Source organism: Pseudoliparis swirei, chromosome 21, assembly GCF_029220125.1.
Source record: "Pseudoliparis swirei isolate HS2019 ecotype Mariana Trench chromosome 21, NWPU_hadal_v1, whole genome shotgun sequence".
In the NCBI taxonomy this organism is placed as follows: Eukaryota; Metazoa; Chordata; class Actinopteri; order Perciformes; family Liparidae; genus Pseudoliparis; species Pseudoliparis swirei.
In genome coordinates, this window is record NC_079408.1 from 10,061,870 (window position 1) to 10,078,806 (window position 16,937).

General features: G+C 43.0%; 1 protein-coding gene across 4 annotated transcripts in view; it reads right to left on the reverse strand.

Moving 5' to 3' along the window:
• The window catches only part of LOC130211454 (receptor-type tyrosine-protein phosphatase delta-like), a 255,394-nt gene that overhangs the window by 198,395 nt on the left and 40,062 nt on the right, over positions 1 to 16,937 (reverse strand). For all 4 annotated transcript variants that reach the window (XM_056442153.1, XM_056442151.1, XM_056442152.1 and 1 more), the window contains exons 2-3: positions 10,870 to 10,943; positions 7,429 to 7,540 (exon numbers count right to left, since the gene is read on the reverse strand). The gene's annotated coding sequence lies outside the window, so the exon portion shown is untranslated. The remainder of the gene's footprint in view (positions 1 to 7,428; positions 7,541 to 10,869; positions 10,944 to 16,937) is intronic.

Consider the following 16,937-nt stretch of genomic DNA (forward strand, 5'->3'; position numbering starts at 1 on the left):
GACTTTGTGGCAGTCAAATTAATATTAGCAGTGCTTATGAAAATCATGAATGCAGTAGTCTGTCGGCCCACACTTCTCATTTGTGCTAATTCATTGTCAATGTGCTTCTTATGTAAAAGGAAACAAGCCTACAGGATATTTATTTACATTAAAATGTCTTTATGGTCCTTGGGGGAAACACTATTTCCCAGAGTCCTAATGTGTAAGCGACAGGGCAGCATAACTAACCAGGTGAGCAATCTTCAATCTGAGTTAGTCTGCAGTGTTTGTGTTAAGTTCCTTGTTATCGGGTTTCTCTCCATCCCATGCTAATGAATCCACAAATTAAATTGTAGAACAGAGGAATATTAGGGCGCCTGCCGTTATGATGTGGCGAGGAATACTCAATTAGGCTGGATTTGGTCCCCGTAATTATTACATTATAGCGAAGATAAGTGTTCAATGGCGACACAAGCTTTGATGGACTCCATTCTGTAACAATGGCAACGGGTGAGAGAAGACGGAATGCCAGAACAGAAGAGCAAAGGGGTAAAAAAAGAAAAGAAAAAAGAGAAAACGCAAGGGAGAAAGTGGCAAGAAAGCTATCGCGCGGGAGCTCCTGTCTGCAGAAGCCATATTTCATTACACAGCACCAAAGCTTAGGAGGCAATCAAGCATATTTAGCCATCCCCTCCCTTCAACCCCCCCCCCCAAAGCAATTATTACTCCCCAGTTTTTTACTGTGCTTTGCCATGGGGAAAATGAACCGCAGTACTTATCAGCTCAATGCATACACAAGTGAATGGGGTGGAGGACATATGCATGTGTGTGTGTGTATGTGTGTGTGTAGGGGCATGCGCGTTTGCTTTGTTATTGTTTTGGGGAGGTGTGTTGGAGGGGAGGGTGGTGGTGGGCTGACCACTAGTGAGCAGTGGGTTACCCTTTTCATTCCCATTAGCTCGGTAACATCAACATGTTTATGGAGCGAGGGGAGACACAGAGATAACCATAAACATGTCACCCAAAAAAAATGCATTGTTATTTGCATTCATATTGGAAAGAGCCAAATTGATGTGGGGTCAAACAGGGAAGGTGAGGGTTTATGACCTGTGCATAGCTCTGCTGTCAGCAGCTCTGATCTATGGGACCGGCCAGCCTTGTCAGGCTCTACGCCTGATTATATTATCATGGCTGGCAATCAATGCGAATGAATGATCGCTCATCCGCAAAGGGGAGTCGAATGAATAAAGGAGAATGCAAACTGGACATTCTTCAGGAATCCGATGAATGGGAATGCACTTCCCAACTTGAAGTCGGCGGCTCGTTAAGTGATGCATCGCATTGCCATTGCGACAACAAAACACTTCCAAAATACTGTGGCTGTCTCTTGCTCTTTTGTTTTCTTTCTGAAATATGATCTAGCTGTAATAAAGTGAAGCGGCAGAACGGTAAAAAAAAACAAAAAAAACATACTTCACTATTCGATGTGGGTTTTTGAGCAGCTAATGTGCACTCATTGTGGGTGCCACAGCCGCCGCCTGCAGCATTAGTCCCCATCTGGGGACTTGTGTTTTGGTGAAAGTGCTTCTCCATTTGTGAGACTCTCCAGTTCTGGGCATCCTCCCCGAACCCATAACTCAACGTGCCTCTATCACTCCCATGCGACTGGCTGTCATAATCATCAGCATTATGCTTCCTCAATGGGCCTGATTTACAAGTCTGGACATGGCACCGGCTCTGTGCAAAGGGGGTAAACATGAGGCGGTCTGCTCCCGCCAAACCTATTTCTGCTTACTGCATTTAATGGGTTGCAGAGGCCAAAAGGAGCTTTTGGGAACTATGATTTGTTACAACACAGATTTGATATGAATTGTGGAAGCTTGAGTGTGTTCCCATCGTATGAACTGATATATCAGTTTTGAAAGAAACACAGGATATTTATGGATAACATAAACATGAATTAAACCTCCCACCTTCAATAAAGAAACAAAATAGAATGTACGATTATTTTGCCAAATAACATAATTCATACAATAATAGTTCAGCATGACATGCTGGATGCATTTCTCTAAAAGTCTAAATCATGGCAGTATATATTATGTTTCGATATTTTTTTATATCAGTCATTTCTTACATATGTTTTCCGAAACTATGAACACCATTGTTTGTATTTCATCTCTTTTAATTAATTCCGAAAAAAGTTGAACCAATTCAATATTACTGACATGTTTTGACACACTGGGGGGGGGGGGGGGGGTCCTAATAAAATCCAAAAATCTTATAGTATGACTTTTCTTTAAAAACAATCCTTTATTGTTGTATTATGTAAAATATAGTAAGCATTCATATGTGTAGTTGAAAAAAGAATGATGAAACATCCATAGAACATAATCATATAAATTGTACCTGTATATATGTATATATATATCGACAGTTTTATATTCCTTTTGATATTGACATATTGTGTCTTATTGAATGTATTCAGACTTTCACCTTGAGGCAGCCGCTGGTCTTTGCCTTAACCCTCTCACTCATTACCTAATATTACATTAGCCCTGTATTCATCCACATATTGCGCCTGCTAAGTGATAGGCCACATAAATCAATTTTTATACACACGCACACACAAATGGTTATTATGCGGCTTCCAAAGCGCCTGCTGATAGCTGCCATTTCTTATCACTCCAGTTGAATATAGCGCCGTTATGAAGGCACTTTCGCTCGCCGCCTAAATGGAAAAGACTGAGAGAGAGGGAATGCATTTTTGTTCAAATTACTTAAGCAGCCTACTAAGCTCTCTGTAAGGCTGCTTGGTTATCAACAATTCACTGAAAAGAGAAGAAGGACATCGTGATGACAGAGAATCACCTATATAGCTGTGGATTGCTCCCATCATGCTGTGTGCAGATGTGATTCCCTGGACTCATATACGCTACTTTATTTTGCACTTACAATGAAGTCATGGTATTAAATGTAACCTGGAAGCACACACAAAACCACATGCGGCTGTCTTTCAGGAGAGGGACTAATAACAGTGAAGAAACATCCACATTCGGTTCCTGCCATCTTTTATTTTACCAACATGGTGAGAGTGAATCTGCCATCTGTGGTATTAATTTGAAACGCCTAATGCATACACTAATCAGCCAGTTTATCTTTCCTCTTGTTGAGTTGTGGGCTTTAACATGAGCGTGGATGCCCGCGGTTAACGAACTAAGCTGAAATGAGCTCTCATAACTGCGAGGGGAAATCAGGGAAAACAGAGAGCACATGTCCTCCATCTCTGCCGCTCGTCGGGTGGCAGCGAGGTGCCATTGGTACCGGGCTTAGGTGCAGCGGTAGTATGAAGGGCCCATCGGCGGACAGAGTGATGTCGTGAGAGTGTTTGATGGGCGACAGCACAGCAGGAGGAAGAAGAAGAGCACAGCGGGAGGAAGAAGAGGAGAGGAAGTGGGATTCGAGACTACGGAGCCAAGAGACACTTTCACTTTCATTCTCTTGCTCCCAACTGCTCCCAGTGCCAGAGACATGGGCCGCTGCACAGACAGATGGCGTGGAGGTGTGTGCGGTGCGGGATGGGTGTGCGTGTGTGTCTGTGTGTGTGTATGTGTGTGTACGAAAGTGGTGGGTGGTGACGCCATTCGTCTTTGTGCGAGAGTGAGCGATAGAGTGAGGGAGATATAAGGGGAGAAAAGGAAGGGTGTGAGTGTGCGTGTGTGTGTGTGTGTTCTTCATTACAGTAGAAATAAACGTGCCTTTGTGCTGTCACTCTGCTCTTGCCGTCATTCTGTGCAGGGGAGACGTTGCAAGTGCAGGGACCTCTCCTGATGACTGGAAGCACACCTACCAAGAGCAGTGGCTGAGAGCGGGAGGCTTCTGTATCGACAGACTGCCATCTACTGGATGTCACGATCATTTCAATACACACTATTTAACTCTGAATAATAGAGTGTATGCATTTCATGCATTTCCCTTCAATGCCTGCGATGTGTTATGCCGGCTCCATGCACATATCTAAAGCAATGTACTTTTCTCATTTCATGTTTGGTCTGATGGATATCTTCATAGTTTAAATGAGTATTTATCTCTTTTTTGTGTGTGTGGGAATGTTCTAGAAATGTACCTTGAAAATCCACTGCTTTGTTTAATTGAATATAAAATGTGCAACTGAAGATGTGTACTCTTAGGTAACGTCAAATAATCCCTTTTTTAAAAAGAATAATTCTAACAATGTGAATTTGTGTTATTGTAAAAATAAATAAATAAACCAGCAATAAAGACATTTCTTTTAAATGTTGCATGTACATCCATACCGTTATAGCACATACAAACAAATGGAAGTCACAAATCACTTTGATGATGGGAGGGAAATAATCCCTTGGAGGTAAACGGTGATGCACAGCACCATCTTGTGGTTGTAATCCACTGGATAACACATTTTACAAAAATAATTGCCAAGTGTAATAATCTGATTCTTGCATTTGCCACCAGTCCAAACGGCTGAACGTTTGCGGAAATGTAACATTCCTCTTTCATTCCTTCTCAGGATTGTAATCATATGCAGAGGTTTTACTTGTGAGTGGATCACAACGGTTGCATTTTTCCACGTGGACGATTACTACATATGTTTTCATTACCATGAGTAACCATGTAATTAATCACATCCATGAGGTATGGTCAATGCTATTCGAAAGCACCCGTGCCCCTATGTGTGCGCTTGACAGTGAGATCTTGTAATGCATTTCGAAAGGCGCCAGAACCGTTAGGTGTCACGTGACTAATGAGCAGAGTGAGTGCAGTTAACCGCCATGAAATATGCACCGCACTTAAATACGTCATCCATAGTGCCTGAGGTTAAATTCATGCATTTCCTTAAACACACACGGTGGCTCTGCTGCTGCTGCTGCTTTGTAGAGGCGATGCATTGACTGATTGAATGTGCTCGCGTCCTAAAAATCGCAATAGCACTGTGATGTTATTCAATTAGCACATTTGTTACCACAAATTAGGGAAGGCTAAGGATTCTGACCCGCAGCATATCATCTGAACTGCTGATTCACAGAGCACACGCTGTATTTAAGAAAGTCATTTAGAGGTTATCATAAGTTCACTAATCATTTAATATTGTCTTTTTATTTGTACTGTTTTTTACTTAGGCCAGTAGCCTACTTCAAACCCTAATCCCGTCTGTTTGTGTCTTAGTAAAGATTCACCCTGGGAAAGCGCGAGCTGCTATCTGACATGAAACAGATTTGATCCATTTTCCAGCGCATATCTGTCTTTTTCAGACAGGCGGTTTTCAAAAGAAATACGTCAGCAGTCTGGGGATTATGCTTTTTTTTTTTTTTTTTTTAACACCAAAGGACCTAACCTGCCCACTATTTCCCTGGTTCAACAATGCAGTGCAGAGAGCAAAAGTCCTTTCCCCTTTAGACGCTTACTTTTGATCTTCCTTTATTCTCTTTGCGTCGGCACAATCAGACGTATGAACCATTAGCTTCACACTCCGCTGAGTTACATGATGATCTCGTGCAAACGAAAAGTGATTTAGCCGAAGATGGACTAATTTCACTTGCGCGTTCTACTGATGTCATCATCATTCATCCACATTTGCTCTCTTAAGAGTGAGGACGAGGCGTTGGCACTGTTTACTCTGTCGGGGGGATGAAACATCTATCAAAGAGTCACAGAGGTGAATATTCGGTAAACAGTTTATTTCTTGGCCCCCGACAGAAAACACACTGCGCTGCACGTGTTCATGGACGAAATGTGAACAAAAAATCATTATTAACATACTATAGAAAACTACACTGGATTGTATATGCTGAATTATACATTTTTAGAGGGCTTTTATGCCCTGATTTAGGCCACACTGGCAATTCTTACTCCTATGAAGTGTGTGTGTGTGTGTGTGTGTGTGTGTGTGTGTGTGTGTGTGTGTGTGTGTGTGTGTGTGTGCGTGCGATACCCGGCTGATGTCGAGAGCGCTCAAGTGTAAGCACACAACATGTGGGATGAGCGTGATGGATTCCGAGTTTCGTTGGTAGTTATTTGTGGCGTGCCTATAACCACAATTCCCCAGCCACAGTTTATTGCAGGGCGAAGCTGAGCGAGAGATATATTCTGAGGCTGGCATAAAGCCACTGGACTTTGTAATAATTCATCGGCCAAAAAGCCCTTCATGTACTCACCGTGCAATAGTTATACCCCGCTGAATGTGTTTTCTCCGCTACACCATGGCACAGGCCTCGGGGCCGGGATTTTCTCCTCTGAGAACAGACCTTAGCGTTTCAGACCCCGTGTTCAATCTGGGAAATAATCCTCTGAATTTCCCCCGTAATCACATTACGTCTGATTAGAATGATGTAAGTGACTCCTGAGCCTATGTTCCTGTTTTAAAACTGTCGATATTTCGTAATGTTTTAAATGCCTAAATCTAAGCCCATGTCTAGATGTTGCACCATGTAGTGTATTCATCTGGCAGTAAAAGTGATTTGATGAGTATTTTGTTTTAATTCGGGAACTCCTCTTCAGTAATTATTTACTCGAAGGTGAACATCAAGTTAATGAATATGTTTATGTGTCTGACTCTATCTGCTGAACCTTGTACAATCCAATCTGGACTCTCAGAGCTTCTGATTGTTGTTTGCCTGGTTTGTTCTTTACTTGGCCTTCTCTCATTTTTTTTCTTATCTTTTTTTGTGTTTCATTAGGAAAGTATTGTGTTCTAAGAGAAAGCCTCACGTGAAAAGTAAATGCTTAAAAAGCTGGTTTTAAATCATTTTCCAAAGCGGGGGAGTGTTAATAGACGGAGAAAGAAGAATACATGTTTTTTCGATTGAACACATTCTTGCTAATGGAGGTGCTCTCTTCAACATGAGAGCCATTAAGTGAATGCAAAATTTAATTTGAATTTAAATGAAAGTTTTCTTTCTTCGTATTGTTATTTCTTCTTTTGGGCCTCCCCCTAAAATGCCTGGCAACATGAACAAACTATGCTGATAACAAACAACGTTGTATTTCCTTGTCATAGTTCCGACCCAATTCAGATTGGAGTTGATTACAAGAAATCTTATAATAAAATGCATCCTGATGACATTCATAAAATTAAAGTTCTTTTTAACCCATTCACAAAAAGCTAAAGCTACAACTCCATCTAAAAGAGAAAAGGCGTTTAAAAGAGGCTTTGCTACACCTTTTTTTTAAATGAAAATGATGTTCCAATTTCTTCTAAAAGCCTCTTTTCTCACATTAGAAGCTTCCAGCGAAGAGAAAATGCTTCTGCTTATTTTGCAATTAAGCCTTTTTTCCTTCCCAGGAATTAATGAGATTAAGTCATAACTAAATAAGCTGCCACAAATATTAAGCTCAAAGCTGAAAACCTTGTCTGAGGAAAACAGCATCCCTCTGGACTGTGTGGGGTGTTGGATGTAAAAGAGTCCAACTCACCAAGAACCGAGGCTCCTGTGTCGTGTTCATGCAGGTGCCCACATGCTGCCCGATGCTGCCGCTGACCCTCGCCGACTCACCACTGAAAATAATTGCCCCCTATGCCCCCCACCTAGGAGACGAGAAAGAGTCAGTCAGAGGAGCTTTTCATCTCTCACAATTGGAACTGAAAATATGACAAAAAGCTTGATTTGAAAACTCAACAAACAAAGAAGACTGAAACATAGCCACGTGAGTTTCTACTCTTCTGGAGATAACGGCATCGAAATCAACCGGCGTTGACACACTGTTTGCCTCAGAGGCTTTAGCCCATCATTTGAAGTGGATGCAATGGATGTCTAATATTAGCATGTTTTCCCTGGCCTATTTTCCACAATGCCTTTATTTATTTACTGTTGCACTCAAAATAATACCAATGGGGATAAAGGACAAACAAATATGTCAGATTTGATGTTTTCATTTCTTCTTCTTTTGTGATGCTTGATTGGGTCTCATGAGCAACCAGTTGGCATGTTTGTTTTATCTTTAAAGATTTCACACAATATGATAACACATTTGAAATGTAAAGTAAGTCATCACTAGCACACTTCAGCTTCACCCATTTTTCTTAGTGTCATTTAAAAAATATGTTGCAAACATGGCAAACATTTAAGCCATATGAAGAAACCCTAACTATCTTTTTTTTCAATCCTGCAGACTCAAAGCTGAAATATTGCGATGCTCCCCTGAGGTGAGGTCCAAGCTCGAAATAATCATCCAAGGTCAGTCTAAAAGACTGCACTTTGTATCCTGGTGGCATCCCCTTCGAGTTATTAGAAAAAAATATCCTGAACGTTTCCGACTCATGAGGCCATATTTGCATAGAATTAACCTCTCCAAAGACATGTTAAAGACAGGCCTTAAATCTGACGTGCCTCTGGAATAGCTTAAGTGCATTTGCATAACGTGTGCCTCCTGCGCAGGTGATAAAGCAGCATTAAGCCGGGATTACAGTATTTGATTCAGTGAGCGTGCACACTTCTGTACCTGTGTCTTTACTTCATACTGTGTACCTGAATATGTTCAAACCGCAATCTGTTTCAGCAGTTTTTTGGCACGCCTCCCAAATCGCCGGCAGGGTTAGAAGAGAACCCGGGTGCTATGCCTGACTGCCATGTTACTCATGTGACCTCATTGAAGTACCAGTCCCTTCAAGCGGTGTAATAAATCATGGCAGCTGGGGCCGGTCCACGACCCCTGTACTTTTGATAACCATAACACTAAACATAAAAATAAAGAAGTACAGTACGGGGACACAATGGTATCGGGTACCGTGACCGCTTCGAGGCAGCGGGATGGACCGGTTGTCAGTGAGGTCGTAGCACAATGGACGTCACACCTGGCAACATGTACTGTATGTCTCAAGACAGAAGACAGATTGAGTGGAGATATATCCCCGAGGCTTGATTAAGAACGGTTTTGTTACGTGATCTTAACTCAGAGCCATAATTCAAGACGGCAGAAATGCACCGCTGTTTGTGGCGCTTCATCTTCTTTTTTTTTCCCCAATTAGAAATAACCGTTGCTGTAAAGAGACTGCATTGTTCCCTGTTAACAGGTCACTCCTCATCTATTGTAAGCAATTTTAGGAAGTAGACGTTGGAAAGTGTTTGGCTGGCGGCATCGTCGCTATTCTAAACGTGGCCACCTGCTAATGCTGTGAATCCTGCTTTCTATAATACCCCCTCCCCCCCCTGACAGGTGGATTGGGCACCTGCGCCACCCACCCTCCTTGGTGAAATTTACGACGATGTCATCGAATAAGCGTCTTTACGACTTCTCCTCTTAAAAGAATAATCATACTCAATTTAAATGTAATGCCATGGTTGTTGAACAGGACATTCAAATGGCGTCCGACAGACGATGTGATTGTGACAATTTTGCCGCCTTCATTAACAATAATTCAGGCACAAAGTTTGTCGAACTCACTCGTCCGCACTTAACTATTTTCGTCTTTTTCTTTCCACTGCAGCAACATTTGTCTCTGTCATCTTTTATCTGAATCACTTTGCCACCTATGCCTCCAACACATTTTGTTTTGTGCAAAATGTTCTCAGTAATTGCCACAAGGGACAGAGAGCATTATATGGTGAACTGCTCTGAATGAAAAGCATCATTGCCTCCTAGCGTTCACACTCTCCTATTCAACACACTTGGGAATATCTTTGAGGCTTCTGGTGAACGATAGGACATAAACTCAAAGTCAGTGTCCCGATAACGAGACACTGGGCCAGAACAGCCCCGGCCATAATGCGATTTCAAAATAGCACAGTGCAAAACATTCGTTGTAGGTGCATTTTGAATCCAGCCCATCGGGAATCTCATGGACATGGAGAGCAATGTGTTGATTTATGCGTGCCAGGGAACGGCAACTTACAGCAACACAAACACCCCAATTATCAGCTGCACTCCAAAGTCCTTCGGGGGAAACCACAGCCCCACTCATTGATCTGAAAAGCAGCACTGTGATACATGGACTGTACTTCTAATGAGCCCAACTTGAACGCCGTTATGAGGATGACCGTGAGTAGAAGACATGCTCATTTGTTCGCAAGTGTGGTTTTAAGTACCAAAAATAAGTGCAGCGCAAAGCGATGCTTTATCTGTGTGACGATACAGCAGAAGTCGTTCTCGTCACAGTATGTGTTGGATTACGTTTGAGTCACACGGTAATAACTGTCTTATTGCGGATGTTTCCCAGTGAGCCTCTCGCCGTCGCCCCCTTTGTGTTTGCTCGTGTGCTTCGGCCTCCGCCTGTCGGTCATCCAAATGCAGTGAGAAGTTGGAATGGGTGTCTGATGCGCACGGTCCTAATGTGGAAACAGATCTGTTGTAGAAACAGCAGAGCAGCAGTAGAGACTCCTGTACTCCAGAGGGCACCATTAGCATGCTTTATGTGTGACTACGCTGCACAGAGCCTCACCAGCTATTCAAACAACAACTCCAGCAGGAGGCGTACTGTGAATATGCGAGGAGAATGATAGTCAGTTAAAAAATGTGAATATAAAATGACAATTCATGGTATAATATTGTAAACATAGCGAGTGAAAAGGGCATTTACTGTTCTGGGTCAAAAAAAGGGAATCAAACGTAACTTGTTTGCCAAGCATGAGATTTCTTGCAGATCAAATAAATAAATGTCAGGCTTTCAAGCCAAACTAATTTACAGTGACTGAATTCATTTTATAAACAGATCAAGGGTTCTTTCAATAAATCCGTCAATATTAAACACGTTTAGTTGTTTGACCCCTAATTTGATTTTTACCGGTTGACATTATTACCTTGTTGATTTTTTGTGTGGCTGCATTGACATTTGAACATTTCCAGCAGTGATTGTCATAGATGGAGTACTTTATTGAATAATACAATCTCGAGGAAGGTATTTTTTGATATATATCTTACCCGTTTGGAAATAACGATTTGCGATTGCTGCCTCGGACCAGAGTGATGGAAGAAGATAACTCCTCAGAATCTCCCTGGAGGAGAAAGAGAGAGAGAGGTCAGAGGGCGTCATGCTGGAGTGCATTGTGTTATTGTCCATTCACAACCAAACACATGGACCATTGTGCTGTACCGCTGCATACTTCATCACATGTTGAGACAGATGGAGATGAACACACCCTGTGACCACTCTGCGTCGCTTTTGTCCTCATCATACTCCCATTAGGGTTCGTAAACATGCTTTGAGGAGGTGATTCTCCGATGTGCATAATGAGAGCTGCTAAAAATAGACTCTCCTCATGAGCGCTGACAGTGTATCCACCACATGCCAAAGACAGGTTGGGATATGTCTGCTTCGAGGTAATACTTTTTGACAGTGTCTCTCGAATGCACCCTTAGTTATGTGCAAGGCAGCATGAATATGCACCTGACATACGCACACACACACACACACACACACACACACACACACAAGTATACACATACGCGCCTAGTGTAAACCATACAGTGCACATACATGGGCTGGTTGAGATGGATGTCTGGCAAGGAACCCTACAAATGATGTCCGAGGAGCACAAAGGTCCTCCTCGTTCTTTAAAACAACCTTGTGAATTTCCAAGAACAGAGCTCGCCTCCTTCACCGAAGAGGAGCACATGCTTGGATTCTTTTGGACGAGCCTCAAACGGCACGGTGTCGCCAGTGATCGACAGGTCCCCCGTCTGTGTTTGCCTTGCATGACAACGACACTGATAATTGGATGCCGGACACCATTGCACACGCTACCTCTCCTATCTGCTGCCTCCATGGAGTGTGCATCTTCAAAGCACACTACTAATGTGAATCTAGCTTGGCTTTTTGCATCTGCAATCCCACTTGATATGCAAAAAAACAACATGTGTTTACTTTTGAGATCAGAGTTTCTTTTTCCCTCCCCTTCTTTATTTACCCCATCTGAAAATGGACTCCTTTCATTATGCAAGCCAACAAAGAGCAGCGTCTGCTCACGCAGACCATTCCAAGCATAGGCCTACTGATTAATTAGCTTGTATAATTAACTTAATGATTTAGAGAAACACGGCCATGGCCACCCAAGAAGCTATGCTAATGGTCCCCTGTCATTACAATGCCCATAACTTAACAATAGTGGCTTGATTGTCCAGATAACTGCTCTAAGAAAAATTAGGTGGTGCAGTAATTGATGTAATATATCATTCGCTGGTGTTTTGTGAATAAAAACCGGAGATTGTTTGTGTTTGTGGTAAATACTATTTTCCAAAAGTGCAGACATAACTGAAAAACTGAGAGTTAATGGAAGTTTGTTTTACTTTGACGACTAACTTTGATGCCGGCAACACACTTACTGCACTAAGATTTAAAATGTGATGTAAGATGGGGAAGAATGTGAAATCTGCTATCAGTGTCACAAGGAGCAAAGTTACAGTATATTGCAGCCATCTGTTATGCTATTCTATATCTTCTGACTGCCAGTTATGGTAGCTCCGCGTCTGTGTGAGCACATTCTGTAAAGCGCATACGTTAGGACATTTAGTTGTGGACTTTACAGATTCCATTGAATGAGTCAAAGCAGACAGTATCTCTGCTCTCTGACACCAGCATCAGCATTCCTGGATTCACTTCAGACATAAATCCCCTGTTTATGACCTGCCCATGAACAGTAACTAACAGACACCGGCTCCACTCATAAAACCACAAGGATGTGGGGGAGAAGATATTACTTATACCATATATGACTTCTAAAAATGCCAGTCAACTGGGAGCTTTACAAAAAAGAAGAGGAAAAAAAGTTAGTTTGTGTTTATGCTGTGATTAAATGCTTGGAAGATCCCACACAGTCATTAATGGTAATTTACTACACACGTTGCTGCTGACAAAGGACGTGAGTTATGGCGCCATCGTGCTTGTATGGACAGCATGGTAAATGGCCTGTGGAGGGATATGTCTATATTTATTGCCAGACCACAATAAAACCGGCCTCGGGCCTGTAGATACCGTAGAAGTGTCAACTAAAATCTTGTCCAGTCACAAGTAGAGCCTGGTATTGACCAGTGGCGGGCCGTCAGGGCCAGCAAGGCCTTCTCTGCTGGCCTAAACATCATCAGAATATATATTTTTTTCTAAATATATTTCCCCACAAATATGTATTCAATTATTTCCCAGAGTAAGAGTTATTCTCTTAATTTCATAGCGTTCCTCTTGGTTGCGCTGCTGCCAGCGCCAGGTTGAGATTTGGAGGGCTGGTCTTTATGTTAGATCTTTTATCCAATCATATTCAGCCATCGTGTGTTGCCAGGGGGCTAACATCTGCCCTTAGGCCTTCAGAATCAACATTGAAGGCGCTGGTAGCTTCAAGTGAATGGGAATGACAATGTTGTGTCAACCAATCAGCTTTAGAGTTGGCTCCTCTAGGCCTTCTCGAAGGCCCCGGAAGCGGCACAGGAGCCAGCTAGCAGGCGGAGTGCTGCAGGTCTTTTGATTGGATTACCAATATTGAGAGGCGGGTCCTATGGGCAGGTAGATGCAAAACCTCAGAACTAGGAAACTGAATTTGATAAAGGAATTAATTTGCGGACTACGAAGCTGTTTTTTCAACCCACAATGGCGGAAGGAGGAGAAGATGTCGATTTGGTCGAGCATATACCTGAAATCTGCTTTGGGTGCGACAATGCCCTGTTTAGTGAACAAACGAGTGCAAGTGACTTTTTTTCTTCATTTTCTCCGTCCCGATGCGCGCATTCTGCAGCGGGCGAGACGGAGAGCCGAGAGAAATGACATGCTGTTGTGTAGATACGATCAACATCAGACGGCTGTTTAGTTTAATAAATGAACAAAGACGTGCTATAGAGAAAATGACGGGGGCGGGCCAATTTTTTTTATGTCATGCGATCTACCAATACTACGCCGTGATCGACGTATTGAGCCCTGGTCAAGAGCCATGGCATCATAATGATAGTAATAAGAGGTGGATTAATTCGGGTGGGACTGTGTAGGACCTCACTGAAGGCCCAGGCCCCAGGCCCACGGCCCGCCACTGGTATTGACTGATGAATACCTATAAAAGTTGGGGTAGAACCGAAGTTGTCCATACTTTTGAAGCAAAAACGTGACAAAATAGAATCTCAACCACGCAATTGCAGCCTGATGACACACATCATTCAATACTCATCATGACAATATTTCATTAAGTCTGAATGGGTAGCAAACATTCAACTATGTACACACCCTGCACACACAAGGACACATCAGCATTGACAGGCGTCCTTCTGGCCTCCCGGTGGCATGATAGTCTAATTTTCAAAATTCTTTTTTACTTCCGTTTTGGCCTCCGCAACTCTTTAACTTGCTTAATGCCCACACTCGATGATGCTGAAGCACTCTGTAGAGCCGGAGGAAGCTGGAGGGTTTGATTTGCTGTGGGTTCATCCCTACAAGGGTCATTAGAAAAACATACAAATATATATATAAATTGTGCAGCTTTGACACCAACTGCTAGACAGATGCTTGATTAAAATTTGACTGGAAACGGAGGAAAAGACTTCATTTTAGCGCTGACACAGCATTGCATTTTAATAACTGTGAGGATCACATCTGTTAAATAATTTCCAGGAACATGAGTTGAAACAAAACTCTGAAGACAGCCACTCTTACATCCCGCAGTAGCTAAGAACAGATCAGCTGCTAGCCTGGCTTCACCTTGCTGCTTGTTCCTGTTAAGTGTTGCAACTTCCTGAGGTATTAAGTTACCGAAGTCATACGATTCATCAGAATTAAACAACACCACCGTCTGATTCCAAAAAACGATTCCTCTTCGCAAATTGTTTCAGCACTTCAAATCGAGTGACAGCTCCCTAAAAAAAGCTCTTTAATGACACAACGTAAAGCAAATGTGCCATTAGGGTTCACAGCACGCCCCCAAACACACTAATTGCCACACAGGCTCGATAAGACGCCAGTGTGTGTCCGTGTCTGAGTGTTGCCAGCAGGTGCGATGCTATTCGCTCGTGTGAGCTGAACATCACAGTCTTCTGGTGTTTGACACCATTGTGTCAAAAACTCTGTGCTCAGCTCGTCAGCTCTGGTGCGCTGTGCCGAAACAAGCCAGCTAGAAATGAGCACTCGGGAAGCGATCTGCCTTCCTCCCTCACTCTCCGTGCCAACAGCTGCCTGGGAGGAAACCGGGTAGCGTCACTGTCAGACGCAGATGGAATTAGTTATATGGTGCATCATATGTCTGTTCAGAATTGGCGTCATGCGGGCCCCAAAAAAGATATATATTCGTCAGGTTTGGAGGAGGTTTGATATTTTACACCCATTTGCATTTGTTTGCAGTTGTCAGGCTGCTGTTGACGCGATATCACATTTGCCGTGTGAGCTGTCTGGGTGAGAAATGTTCCCGTCCAAACTCAAAGATACACATTCGAAAATCACCTCATGCTGCTTTAATATCCATGTGTTAGCAATTTGACGTTGAAACTTAATTTAATTGCTACTCCTTTAAAGCATAGAGAGTACTTTTGATTATTTGTAAACCGATCAAATTTCCTTGTCCGTGTTTCCATCAGAATGAAGAAAGTGGAATGCTGCGGCGGTGCGTGCAGGCATCCTTGCATGCTACCTTTCCCTGCCGTCTGCAAAGCCCTCTTATCAGCAGAGTTTTGTATCACGCTGGAAACTTTCCATCATGCTGAAACTGCCGCTCCCTAAAGGCTCTCATAATCTGCTCTGCATGCATAACGTTAATCGTTCAGATATCTCATCAACGCAACAGGATAAGCACACTGCCAGTGCAGAGAGGGGAGTGAGTGAGATAATGTGTGGTAGGCACAAAGTCAGAGCAGGTGCAGCAGAAAACGAAGGAAGCAGTGAAGGATGAAGACACCGAGAGGGCAGAGGGTAAACGATAAGATGAGATGATGAAAACTGAGAATGAAACTGGAAGATCCATGCAGAGGAGGGCGGGAAGAGGGAAAACACATTACGGCTAAAGTGGGAGAATGACACGAAGAGAACGGAAAGGAGGGTAGCTCCGATTAGGAAACTCTACGCCTCTCTCTTCTGTACCCTTTTTTTCCAGGCAGCGTTGGCGAAGATGATAGCATTGATCATCTTCTTAAAAGGCCGCTTTCCCTGTCACCGTACCACCTCACGTTATTAAGATGACTGCTTGAGTTGCCTTAAAAGGTTTCTCACATGCCGGGCAAAGGAAAGCTGTCGGATTGCCTTCCACGTTGTTGCCTCCTTCTTTATTTGGTGAGACCGCTGACAAACCTGAGAATGCTTAAGTGTCCATCTTATCGATTTTCAGCAATCTGCTGTTATAAAATCAGATTTAATGAAAGGGGGGCGGCAGCGGCGGGGAACACAATCTACTCAAAGTTCTGTTGAATTGTGACCCATCCAAACGCAGCGGGCATATTCACGTGGATTGATATTCTATTGTGAGTGGAAACACATGTTCATCAATCAAAACCAGATAATTCCATTGCATTCATTGCCTCCATGACAGATAGTCTATTTCTATTGTCCTGATGTATTACTTCTTCGAGGCTCACACCCCCAGGTTTCCCATAGGAGTTCCCATCTCAAATCTCTGGGAGAGCGGATGAAGTAAATAGATTTTGTTCTTCAGATCTCTCACATTTCCTGCTCTATAAATCCACTTTTCGCCGCATAAATATTTTGGAACTTTGGTCTGCCCTGTGCCTTTGCTTATTAGCAAGCCAAGGATCAATTTATCACCTTTGAGGACAAAGAATGGAGGCATTTGGGGGATTCTTTCAATCCCTTTGATTTATGGAGCCAGAAGAGAGGCAGGGCATTTTTGGGTCATGCAAATTATTCTCGGCACAAGTGGCTGCCCCTCCTGCATCCTCTTTGGGCTGAAATCATTTAGATGGCATGTGAGAGGAAGAGTGGGATCTGGAAGTAAATTGGGTGGTTGGAGTGTGAATGAGAAGTTAAGCTTGTTGAGGTAAGCGGTAATGATAACGCTGCATACATGCTAGCACCA